General features: G+C 45.3%; 1 protein-coding gene across 1 annotated transcript in view; it reads right to left on the bottom strand.

Annotated features, from left to right (window-relative positions):
- igsf9bb (immunoglobulin superfamily, member 9Bb) overlaps nt 1-13,015 on the bottom strand; it is an 831,812-nt gene that overhangs the window by 225,842 nt on the left and 592,955 nt on the right. The gene's annotated exons all lie outside the window — the stretch shown is intronic.

Genomic DNA, 13,015 nt, shown 5'->3' with positions numbered 1-13,015 from the left:
ACGTTTTCAGTTTGCAAAGGCCTAAGAAGCCAGTCTCCTAAAGAGCACTGCATCCAGTGACACTGCACGCTTAGCTGACAGATCAAAAGAAATGCATGAATGCTGGACTTCTGAAATAAAAACTCCGAAATCCAAATTGATACAGGCGTGATGGACACATAGTTAATGTACTCCATCAATTGGGAAAGATTTCTGTAATGTATTTTTTCCTGTAGAACATTACAGAGACAGGTGTATGCAAATTAAAAGTTGGCTTCAGATATCTGCAGCTGGGAAAACTGCACTTTTGTCTGGTGGGACAGGGTGGAATATAATCAATGTACGAAATTGTCCTAATTCATACACATTTTCAATGAGAGGCAAGCTGTCTGTATGAGTGCAGTTGGCTGTAAGCTTTGATCTAGACGTTAACTGAATTAGCTGGGGGGTGATTTCCCCCGGATCTTTTAGGCGCTAAAAAACCTCTGAGGTGGCCAAGATGGGGTATTAAGATGAAATGCTGGTTTAGCCCACGTTTAGCACAAGACGCCATCTTGGTAAAGGAGCCTGTGCTAGGAATGGCCGTCCGGTGGATCGTTAAGCAGCCGATTGCTACTTAAATTTCCTGCTAGCGCTCATTAAGGAACCTGCACCGCATTTTGATGGCTAGCGTTTGAACTAATTCCCTCTCCCAACAGCGACTGGAAGTAAACTAGTCGTTGCAGAGAATTTCATGTGATACATAAAGATATATCACCTTTTACTGTTCACTTGCTGCTGGAGGTTTGAAGAGGACTTTTGAAACACGTCGGGAGACTTTCTGGGACACTTTGTCAAGACTTCACAAACACTCGAGCAACATTTATTTTGGAAATTCTCTGAGGTCTTCACCTAAAAAAAGAGCAAGTGCTGTGCTACTCTACCTTATAGGAGTCACCAGGAAAACGGGAGTGTCTGGTCATCGGCATCTTGCTAGGGGTCCCCCTTGGTCTGGATGAGGAATGGGAGAAGGAGATGCAGGAGAGAGGGATAGAAGGGCGAGGTGGACTCCTTACCCCCTGCGGGTACAAGACATCCCTCCTCCTCTGGACCTCCTCCACCAGGACCTCCACTGCCACGTCCGAGAACCTGTTTGCCCTCTCACTCAGTCCCTGGGCCATTCTGAAGCATGCCGCTGCGTGCCAACCAGCACACTCCACACCTTCAGTGGAAGTGGGTGCAAGGAGCCCACATATACTGCTCCATGAAAATTGCATCGAATCAGTGCTTGAGTGCCAAACCTGCAGGTGTCTCTGTTTTAGCACCTCCAGGCAAGTTCAAATTATGGTCTCCAACAATTAGGACCAGAATTGTGTGCTAAAACCAGACCTTCAAACATGCATGTCTTATTAGCCCAACACCCATTTAGTGCCTGTTTTCACCCTTTCACCAAAATAACCCCCGTGGTCTCTTGAAGCACAATAGGTATTTTGATTCTGGACACAAAAGGCATCAAGGGGTATGGGGAGAGAGCGGGAATATGGCATTGAGATAGAGGATGAGCCATGATCATATTGAACGGGGAGCAGGCTCGAAGGGCTGAATAGCCTACTCCTGCTCTATTTTTCTATATTTCTATGATCTGTAAACGCCAAGAACCATTAGGAATAGTTTCGACTGTTAGCCAGCATTCAGCTATGTGAGTTTACAGAATGCGGAGGGTGAGGGGGGTAGCGGAGCAGACAATTTCATTATATTCAGCACAAAATATACTTGAGAGGAAAATACTTAACAAAAGAAAGACTTACATTTTTATAGCGCCTTTCATGACCACCGGACGTCTGAAAGTGCTTTACAGCCAATGAAGTACTTTTGGAGAGTAGTCACTGTTGTAATGTGGGAAACGCGGCAGCCAATTTGTGCACAGCAAGCTCCCACAAACAGTAATGTGATAATGACCAGATAAACTGTTTTTGTTATGTTGGTTGAGGGATAAATATTGGCCAGGACACTGGGGAAAACTCCCCTGCTCTTCTTCGAAAGAGTGCCATGGGATCTTTTGCGCCCACCTGAGAGAGCAGACGGGGCCTCGGTTTAACGTCTCATCTGAAAGACGGCACCTCCGACAGTGCAGCACTCCCTCAGCACTGCACTGGAGTGTCAGCTTAGGTTTGTGTGCTCAAGTCCCTGGAGTGGGACTTGAACCCACAACCCTCTGTCCCAGCTGACACTTAATGTCTCAAGATTAACGCCTGTGACATGACAGGCTTCTTTTGGAATAATGGCAGAGGTATCCATTGTGGGAACGAGGGGTCACACTACCTGGGTACCTCAAATGTTCTTTCTACGCAGTCTGTGAGACCAGCACACGATGAGCTAAAAGTTAAAACAGCTTTCTGCTGGGCATGGGTTGTAAATTGTGTAAGGGCATTTTAAAGCAAGGATATCTTCACTGGAAAAGTAAAATAGTAGAATGTGTAAGAGTCATTCTGCCATAGCTGTATTGGTCTGGAATATGTCAGCTTGGTCACTTGTGTTTAGGGGAATGGGAAGAGTTTTATGAGGGCAATAAAACAATTAGAACAGTCAAGTGCCTGGTTGTTTAGTTTAGGTTATTATTCTGTTGGCATTTGTATGTATCTTTGATCTACTACGATGTATTGGTGGTATTATAGAATGTAGTGGTCAAAGGTGAAATTTGGTATAAGATTGCGAGTGAGTCTGTGTTTAGCAGCTCACACTGGAATCATAAAGTTTGGTGTCTCAGCAGCCCGCTCTCAAGCTGGAATGGTGTAGTATGGTTGTGGACGGTATGGGGTTGCAATAAAGACCTGATGCTGCATTACTACACCGGAGTGTGTGTGTAATCTGGCATTTGAAGTAACGAGGCGAAAAAGGACAAGAAAGCAGTGCAACATTCATCTTCATTTCTGGGCTCAATATCTTGAGCTCAATTCAAGTCAGTTTCTGGAATTAACAATTGGATTTTGTGGGCGAGCTTGGGAATGCTGATTGATTTACGGTGAATTTCCAACATTTTCTGTCCTTAAAATGATGGGCAGCTGTGCCGATGGATGAGACAGCATTTCTCCTTCCTTGAGGTCAAACCACGTGGCTTATGGTGACCCAGGCTCACAGCAAAAGAAGTGACAGGAGCAGCTGACAGCTTCGAGTGTCACGCGGCACTGAGCCTTGAACCTTGCTGCAGAAGTCATAAAGCGGGCATTCTAATCACACTACAGGGCTGCAGGAACTAAAGATAACCTCCTGGAAGGTTCAGTACAGTAACACTGACAACGCTGTATTTCACAGTTCCCATTTCCTACAGTTTTCAATTATAGATAGGATCTCCTCCACTGTTTGAACTTAAAGCTTTTAGAACCACAAACAATGAGGTTGAGGCAATGAATAAAAATTAAAATAGCACGGTCAGCATTACTAGTGTTAGAGCGGTCGTTTACTTAAAGCAATTCTCACTCACTGATGGATGGAAAGGAAATCTAGAAGATAAACTCGTACTGTACCTCAAAGATAGCACACATGCCCTGGATTGCATAAAGCTATGCACATTCACGACATAAACCACCCGAGTCAGAAATCACAAAAATGATGGAATGTGGACTAGAAGGTGAGGTGAGCTTCAAACTCTCTTTGCACCTATGGGATCCGGGTTCAAACCTGCTGTAGATGGGATGGGATGGGATGAAAATCTTCCCGCTGGCTGTGGGTGCCACATGAAATGAGTTGGGGAAGTCTCCATTCATCGCCAAATGGTTGGAGGCCACAGCAGAAGACTGGTTACAACTGCAATGCGAACTGCTACTAAACTTCACACGGAGAGACCACAAGGGGGCGGGGGGGGGGGGAGGATGTGCAAAACATCAAACTGGTGCAATAGGTTGTGCTTCTGAGGCTGGCTTAAGCCAAAGCATTGGGGCAGAGTAAAGTTTTCTTGGTATATAATTTAACTTTGTGAGACCTAGGACCACTTGCTGCTGACTCGAGAGCCAGAACGCTATTCGACTGATTGGCGCTGATATGTTTTGTGCTCATCGATGCTAGCATAAGTGTTAAAACAACGGCAGTCATTTCTGTAGGCATTCTCTCAATTGTCCAGCATAACTACAGTGGAAACCCCATGAAAGCAGACGTTTCTCTGAGGTTTCCGCCAATCTTCCATCGAGGTTACGGTGGGAGATTGGGGACCCCTGCAGAAATTCTAATCTGTAAAGTATTATTAAAAAAAGTAAGTAGAGTCATTGCTACATTAGCAATCCAGCATGGCCTTGCTTTGGTATGATTGATGGGGTCCCTGGTAACCACTACAGCACTGTGATAAAGAAAAGGCAACAGCCGTAACTGTCACCCCGGTTTTAACTCCAGGTGGATTCCCCGCTCAGGTCGGAGTTAAAATTACAGTCAGGTTTCAAAGATGTCACTGGGCCACACAACGTGCATATGTAAAGAAGGACTCTGTTGGCTCCGGGTGCCTGACATTGCTGCCTGCTCAGGAGAGCAGGTAAAAATTGCAGATGTTGCGATAATGGCGGCTTTCGGACAGGTAAGAGCCAGGGCGATTTTAACTGCCCACCCGCCAGGTTTCTGCTGAGTGAGTAGGGTTAAAATCGGCCCCACTGTTTAAGATGAGCACTACAATCTTCTTACTTCTGTACTCAAAGTTGATGGAGCCCTAAGTAAAGTATTGCGTACTAAAATAAAAAATAATATACTGCGTCTGACATGTCATACTGAGAGCTTCTCTTCAACACAGACTCAAGGCAGAGATCGATAGATTTTTGGATATTAAGGGAACCAAGGGATATGGGGATAGTGCGGGAAGGTGTTCAGGCTGAAGATCAGCCATGATCATATTGAATGGCGGAGCAGGCTCGAAGGGTCGAATGGCCTAGTCCTGCTCCTATTTCTTATGTTCTTATAACTGTTGAGACTCCAGAACGATTTGGGCAACGTGTTATAACCTGGAGTTGAATGCAATCAACATCAAGGGCAGTTCAAGCACTAGCCTGGGTTAGTGGAAGCAGTTTGAATCTATATTCTTAGCCCTCACCAAAACCACAGCTACAAACCCCTAAAGGTTTTCCCTGTTCCAAATCCACATAAAGCCAATAGAACTACTTATCATGTGGCACAAATCCCACTGAGAAAACTGGGATTCAAACACTGCCTTCAAAGGCCTTACAGAAATGCTTTGCACCCACTGACAGCACTTTAATCTTTAGCATGGCTACAGGTTCCAGATATGCTCAGGATAAAGGGCATTTTACACAATAGAAAAAAGATTTAAAGAGTAAGAAGATGAATGCGTGCTTCATTTATATATTATGCTGTGCGTGCACTATTGATCAGCTCGGTGATTTGGCCTCAGTCTGACAGTCTGAGTCAAAGTTCACCCATGTAATCTAACTTTAATAAATATCCCTGACTGGCTGATAACCTCGGTTATCACTTTGCTTTTCTTTAAACTCTTGAGCGAAAAATGAAGGTGAACATATTGCAGTTAGTTAGAAAACAAGGGCAGAGGTGTCTGTGAAAGCAAGACTATGTAGCAGGATATTAATACAGGCCTAAATTGTGCTTCAAATGTTAGAGAGAAAAATACATGAGGGACAGGAATTCTAACGGAGGATCAGATACAATGTAACTCACAGTTATACTGAGCTACTGGCAGAAGAAAGGTGGGATAATCATGAGCAGCACCCCTAGAGTTTGAGAGATTACAATGATTCCAACAAGCGTATCCCCTTCAGAATGGGAGCAGGAACTTAAGAACATAAGAACATAAGAAATAGGAGCAGGAGTAGGCCATTTGGCCCTTCGAGCCCGCTCCGCCATTCAATGAGATCATGGCTGATCTTCGACCTCAACTCCACTTTCCTGCACTATTCCCATATCCCTTGATTCCCTTAATATTCAAAAATCTAATCGATCTCTGTCTTGAATATACTCAACGACTGAGCCTCCACAGCCCTCTGGGGTAGAGAATTCCAAAGATTCACCACCCTCTGAGTGAAGAAATTTTTCCTCATCTCAGTCCTAAATGGCCGACCCCGTATTCCGAGACTGTGACCCCTGGTTCTAGAACTTCCCTTCTACAACTTCCTGTTTAGTTCAGAGCCAAGCTAAAGAGTTCGATTTTTTTGACACCTTCAAAACTTGCTACTTTCTTTGTTGACAAATAATTGTGTTGACGGCATTTATTATTAAAAGAATGTAAATAATTAATTTGCCAGAAGAATCGAACCTTCAGTAAACGCTGAGTGAGGGAGGTTATAGCTTGTGACATGAGAAAGCAAACACTAAACGGCTTATCCGAAATAGCAACAGAAAATGCTGGAAAACCTCAGCAGGCCAGGCAACATCCGTGGAGAGAAAATAGAGTCAACGTTTCGGGTCAAACCCTTTGTCAAGACTGAAGGCCAGGCTGGGAGAGAAACAAAAGAGAAGTGAAGAGACATTAAGAGGTATTCAAAACAAGACGAGATGGTGATAGGACTAGTGGAGGCAAAAGACGGCTCTAGATTAGGTGTGAAATGCGCTGGCAGACTAAACGACTTAACTTGACATCCCTCTGTTTGCTATTTCGTGGATGGAGGAACTAGCTTATTTGTTTAACATTGCAACTCGTATTGTCTTGGCTTAAATTCACACCAAGCTAGTGTTCCCAAGCACTTTGTATATAAGCTTTCAGCTATAACAACGTTGCTCCAATGAGGATCAACTAATACAAATACCCCGACGATGGTGCAGCCCTTTCAAGGGTGCACAAGTAAAGACGCTACAAGTTAGCTCAGACTGAGTGACAAACAAGAGGGCTTTACAGTGAGGCTATAGTCACCTGTCCTCTAAACAGGTGCGTCTGAACAATGAAGGGTAGAGAAGACTAGACCTTGCAGAAGTCAGTTAGACAGCATGTGCAGAGATCTGGAGGAAAGCAGGGCTGCAGAACAGCATTGTAATATGGGTCTGCTCATTTGTCTTTCTGAAGGAACGCTTGATTGAACTTTTCATCACCAAACAATGCTTGGCATCAGAAATTTTAATCAATTCCAAGAGCTGATTTAGCTTTTGACTAATTGTGCATGAAATAACAGTTCAATATTCAATCTCAGTGTTAGCTCTCAGGCATCCCCAGAGCATCGGCAAGAAACTGAGCAAACTCACAATCTATTAGGGTATTTGTCTCAGTGTCAGAGTCAATGGGCAGGATTTTCATTGGGCCGTGGAGTCGGGATTGGAGGCGTGTGGGGGGTTAAAATCATGAAATTGGGGGTCCCGACCCCATCCCGCCCCCAACCCGCCCCCATGCCCGTTTCAAAGGAGGTGGATACCCGACCTGTGCTGGGACCCGCCTCCCCGAGGTGGGAAGGGGATTAGTGCCAATTAACTGCCTGTTAACAGGTAGTTAACAGGCAGTTTTTAGCCTAATCCCTATTTTTATCCCTGAAGTGTGGGCTTCCTGACGGCTCCAAACCACGCCAAGTTAGCAAGGTGGACCGTCGGGCTGAAGGGCTTGGAGGGTTCGAGATGTCTGGTGTTCAGGTGAGTGATGAGTGCATGAGTGAAGAGGTAAGTGTGTTTGGTGTGTGTAAAGTGTTTAAATAAGTTTTACTTACCTTTACTGCCTTCCTTCCTTCAGTTCTCAGGAGTCCCTCATCTCACCGGCACCGAAAGCAGAATGGCCGTGAGCTGTCAATAGTTGCAGCATTCAGCTTTCTGTTCTGGAGAGATCTCTAAATCAGCCTGAGAGGAAGGAATTAACTTAGTGTGCAGATTGTCAGTGTTTGACAGCTTCAAAGAGCTGTCAAAAGCTGATATTTCATCTGTTAAAAGCTCTTGACAGATGAAATGTCAATCTGTGACGTCACCTGTTGCCGGGTGGCCCTTAATTGGCCTGCTGAGCCCGCTGGGCAGGCTCAACAAAGTCAATCAAGTGAAAATCGCGTGGGTTGGTCACAACTCGATGGAGGCGGGACTACAACCCCGAAAGTTGTAGTCCCACCTCCTACACGCCTCCAGTATCAAAATCCAGCCCTCTGTCTCACTAACCCACAGGAACAAGGCTCAAGCCCATATGAAGTATTAGCTTGTATTATCTCATTAACCTGGATAACCTGCTACACATGTGGATTGGATGCAGAAAGTATAACATCCTTTGAGAGGTAAACATTTTAATGGCATTGACTGCTGAATTCAATTCATTAAAGTGCAGTCTTTAGAACATTATCAATACATAATGTATTTGCTCGGTATCAGTAGTGGCATACTTATTCTCCATGTGGACGAATCTTGTGTTCCTAGAAGAGACTTCCTGAAACACACTGACTTGGGGTAGCGCAGTGTTACAGAGTGGCGACAGTAACTTGCTAGGAGATTCTGCTTCATGCTCTTAACTTCTTTTGCAGCACTCACCAACTGGTTTATTGCAGACTGTAATACAATACTCAATATTTAAAGTACTTGGAGCTTTTTCAGTTCGTCAAATGTTCAGGTTTATCTCCTCACCATCCGTTGGCTCCAAGGATCCAAGCTGAAATATTCCTGATAATTTATTCCCGTTTAAATGGAGATGCCCAAGTGCTTAAAGTGGGATAGTGGCAACAAACAAGACAAGCTTTACGGTCAATTGTACGTATAGATCCTCAATATGGCTGGAATCAGGGTCTAGTCACGAGATATGCATTGATTATCTGCAGGATGTTGCATCCAGACTGATACCTGGGATGGCAGGAATGACGTATGAGGAGAGATTGAGTCAATTGGCCTTATACTCGCTGGAGTTTAGAAGAATGAGAGGGGATCTCATTGAAACTTATAAAATTCTAACAGGACTAGACAGACTAGATGCAGGAAGGATGTTCCCGATGGCAGGGGAGTCCAGAACCAGGGGTCACAGTCTAAGGATAAGGGGTAAGCCATTTAGAACAGAGATGAGGAGGAATTTCTTCACCCAGAGAGTGGTGAACCTGTGGAATTCTCCACCACAGAAGGCAGCTGAGGTCAATTCATTAAATATATTCAAGAAGGAGTTGGATATATTTCTTAAGGCTAAAGGGATCAAGGGATATGGGGAGAAAGCAGGGACAGGGTACTGAATTTGGATGATCAGCCATGATCTCATTGAATGGCGGAGCAGGCTCGAGGGGCCGAATGGCCTACTCCTGCTCCTATCTTCTATGTATGTTTCTATCTTGTTGACTTAGAGTCACTGAATGTGCCACGTCGCAGCAGAGCAAGCACATGCCATTGCCTCTCAAGATAGGTGGGAGCTGCATCTCCATTTCCTCCTGGTCCATTGGGATGCATGCGGGGGTGAAAATAGGTGGTGTTGTAATCCTGTGTCCAATCCCTAGCAGTCTAGTTGTGAAAATGTGCTCAGTATTTGTGGAGGTATCTGGAACTGTGGTACGACCTTTGGCTTTGAAATATGTGAAAATATGAACTTTAAAGTAAACAAACCTTTATCTTACTATTAGAACTGTGTGGATAGATAGAATAATTGCGTTTAGGGTTGCAGAATCCTAGCTTCAGTACTGCACAGTTGCTGTTGTGCAACTAATAGAAAGCCAGAGCCATGCAATGTTTTATTAAGGGAGTGATCAGGGAGTGTAATGCCAAGATTAAAAAACTTTCAGCTAATTGCTGCAAAACAGTGAAAGGATGCAGCATGCGACATCACGCCATAGAATCATAGAATGGTTACCGCACAGAAGGAGGCCATTCGGCCCGTCGAGCCCGTGCCGGCTCTCTGCAAGAGCACTTCAGCCAATCCCACTCCCCCGCCCTTTCCCCATAGCCCTGCAATTTTTTTCCTTCAGATACTTATCCAATTCCCTTTTGAAAGCCACTTGACAAAAACAGTCAGATATTTCAAATCTCTAGCTGGTGACGCGAAGATCACTTCAGATAATTTTGGATTTGGACCAAACTATGAAGCCAACCCCTAGCAGGACCAAGGCAGACATTTCAGAGTGAATTTTAACCCCCCAACAACAGGTGGAGTTGGGGGTCAGGTCAAATGTTAAAATGTAAAAAATCTCAAAACCCGACCCCAACCCGCCCACTTCCGTATTTAACGGAGGCGGGACAGGGGGTGGGCAGCCAACCTGCTCCCAGGAGGAAGGTGGCAATTTAAATATTTTACTGGGGCTAGCAGTCTCTGATTTAACCTGCTTTGCCGGTTTGACTGTGGCCGGCCGGATTTACCAGGCCTCAGGTAACCCGGCAGCTAAAGGGAGGCGAGGACACCTTTGGGGAGGAGGTAAGTGCCTTTACAGCACTGCTTGTGGGCCAGCAGCTTTCCCCCACAGATCCCCAAGGTTCCCCGCCCCCAGAAATCAGACCCCACCCCCCCCTTACAAAGAACCCCAGAGTCAGGGATCGGACACTCTCGCCGCCCTCTGGGATCCCAGTAGTAGCAGCAGGCTCCCTAACTGCTTCTGCAGCCTGCGCCGGAGTCCTCCCTGCCTGACTGGAAGCCAAGCCTGTCAGTCAGGCTGACCTCAGGGCAGGGAACCTGTCAAGGAGAAAGGTCGCTCGCCGTGGAGTGAACAGCTGTCCGAAACGCCGAATCCCCCTCCGCCAACCCCTCCGCCCCTCAATATTGGGGCCTTCATTTCACATTTGTGCTTAGGATACTCTGTAATATAGGAAGATACAAAATATCCTTTCATGGCTGCAGTGTATTGATGCTGTAATGTTATTTGTCAAGAAGTGACAGGGTAACTGGTCATTTATCTTATTGCTGCTTGTGTAATCGCCCACATTTGAATTCCCAATCCCAGATTTCCCACTGGGAGAGACCGCATGGGATATTTCCTGAGAAGGCGGAGAGAAATAATCAGTATGAAGAGCCGTCCTAAGGTGGTCTTATGTGTTTTCTAGTGAGTAATGAGAGAACAATTTTGACAGAAGATTAGTAGCATGTTTTTTTTCTACCCTCTTGGCTGGTGGAAAGCAAAAAAAAAATCAGAACAATGGACATGTATTTGCAGAGTACCTTATCAAATCTCAAAATGCAATCCAGTGAATGAACACCCAATGAATTACTTTGGAGTGCTATTTTGCGCACAGTGAGGCTCACGAGCAGCAAGGAGTTAAATGACCAGTTTTATCTGCTTAACCCTCGCCAGGACACTGGGAGGACTTGCTGCTCTCCTTACAAGTGCCACAGGATCTTTTGCCGTTCACCTGAATCATAAAAACAGGTAGGCGGGGTCTCAGTTTAATGCGTTGTCTGAAGCAGAGGCTTTTACACAATGCGGCTCTCTTCCAGCACAGCAGTGGGATGCCAGGCTGGATTATGTAAGTAAATCCTGGAGTGGGGATCGAACCCACAACCTTCTGGTTATAAAGAATGAGAAATAATAAACTGGAGTGAAAGAAACTAAAGTAAATATATAATCTGTATCTCAAATATATTCTGAGTGCCAATATTTGCATATTCCCACAGTAGATTATAACGAGCAATGTTAATTCACGCCACAATTATATGCAAAAAAAAGTTACCCCGAACCAACAGACAAATTGGATCAAGACAATTTAAAGAAGCATTCTGGGTTTGAATATCTGGATATTTCTCTGAATTATAGAAAACCGCTTTGACATTAGCAGCACATTACCTTCAGACTGCTGTTTGGAGGTCATCACACACCTGCAAATGAGGCTGTCTAGTATCTTTGTAGCTTCTGAGTAAGGGTTCTCAGCATGACAATACAACAGGGTGGATCTCCAGTTTTCTCTGATGTGTATGACACATATGGCATCTCATACAAAATTATATTTAGCACAGGGGTTTCAACTGACAAATCAGTTTTTAAAATACAAACAAATTTCACATAATAGCGACAGTCTGTGATACATTTTCAATACAATCTCAGTTTCTTTTCTTTTTCTTTAAAAAAAATTTGTTCCTGGGATGGGGGGCGTCGCAGGCAAGGCCAGCATTTATTGCCCATCTCCAGTTGCCCTTGAGAAGGTGGTGGTGAGCCGCCTTCTTGAACCACTGCAGTCCGTGTGGAGAAGCTACTCCCACAGTGCTGTTAGGGAGGGCGTTCCAGGACTTTGACCCAGTGACGATGAAGGAACGGCGATATATTTACAAGTCAGGATGGTGTGTGACTTGGAGGTGATGGTGTTCCCATGCTCCTGCTGCCCTTGTCCTTCTAGGTGGTAGAGGTCGCGGGTTTGGGAGGTGCTGCCGAAGAAGCCTTGGCGAGTTGCTGTAGTACATCTTGTAGATGGTGCACACTGCAGCCATGGTACGCTGGTGGTGGAGGGAGTGAATGTTTAAGGTGGTGGATGGGGTGCCAATCAAGCAGGCAGCTTTGACCTAGATGGTGTCGAGCTTCTTGAATGTAGTTGGAGCTGCACTCATCCAGGCAAGTGGAGAGTATTCCATCACACTCCTAACATGTGCCTTGTAGATGGTGGAAAGGCTTTGGGGAGTCAGAAGGTGAGACACTCTCCGCAAAATACCCAGCCTCTGACCTGCTCTTGTAGTCACAGTATTTATGTGGCTGGTCCAGTTAAGTTTCTGGTCAATGGTGATCCCCAGGATGTTGATGGTGGGGAATTCGGCGATGGTAATGCCATTGAATGTCAAGGGGTGGTGGTTGGATTCTCGCCTGTTGGAGATAGTCATTGCCTGGCGTACTTGTGTAGCATGAATGTTACTTGCCACTTATCAGCCCAAGTCTGAATGTCATCCAGGTCTTGCTGCATGCGGGCATGGACTGCTTCATTATCTGAGGAGTTGTGAATGGCACTGAACACTGTGCAGTCATCAACAAACATCCCCATTATTGACCTTATGATGGAGGGAAGATCATTGATGAAGCAGCTGAAGATGGTTGGGCCTAGGACTCTGCCCTGAGGAACTCCTGCAGCGATGTCCTGGGGCTAAGATGATTGACCTCCAACAACTACAACCATCTTCCTTTGTGCTAGTTATGACTCCAGCCAGTGGAGAGTTTTCCCTGATTCCCATTGACTTCAGTTTTACTAGGGCCCCTTCATGCCACACTTGGGCAAATGCTGC

This window comes from Somniosus microcephalus, chromosome 26, assembly GCF_052327205.1.
Source record: "Somniosus microcephalus isolate GS21.2 chromosome 26, FLI_Smic_1.0, whole genome shotgun sequence".
Classification (NCBI taxonomy): Eukaryota; Metazoa; Chordata; class Chondrichthyes; order Squaliformes; family Somniosidae; genus Somniosus; species Somniosus microcephalus.
The sequence above is the reverse complement of the archived record's forward strand: the minus strand, read 5'-3'. Positions and strand labels throughout refer to the sequence as shown.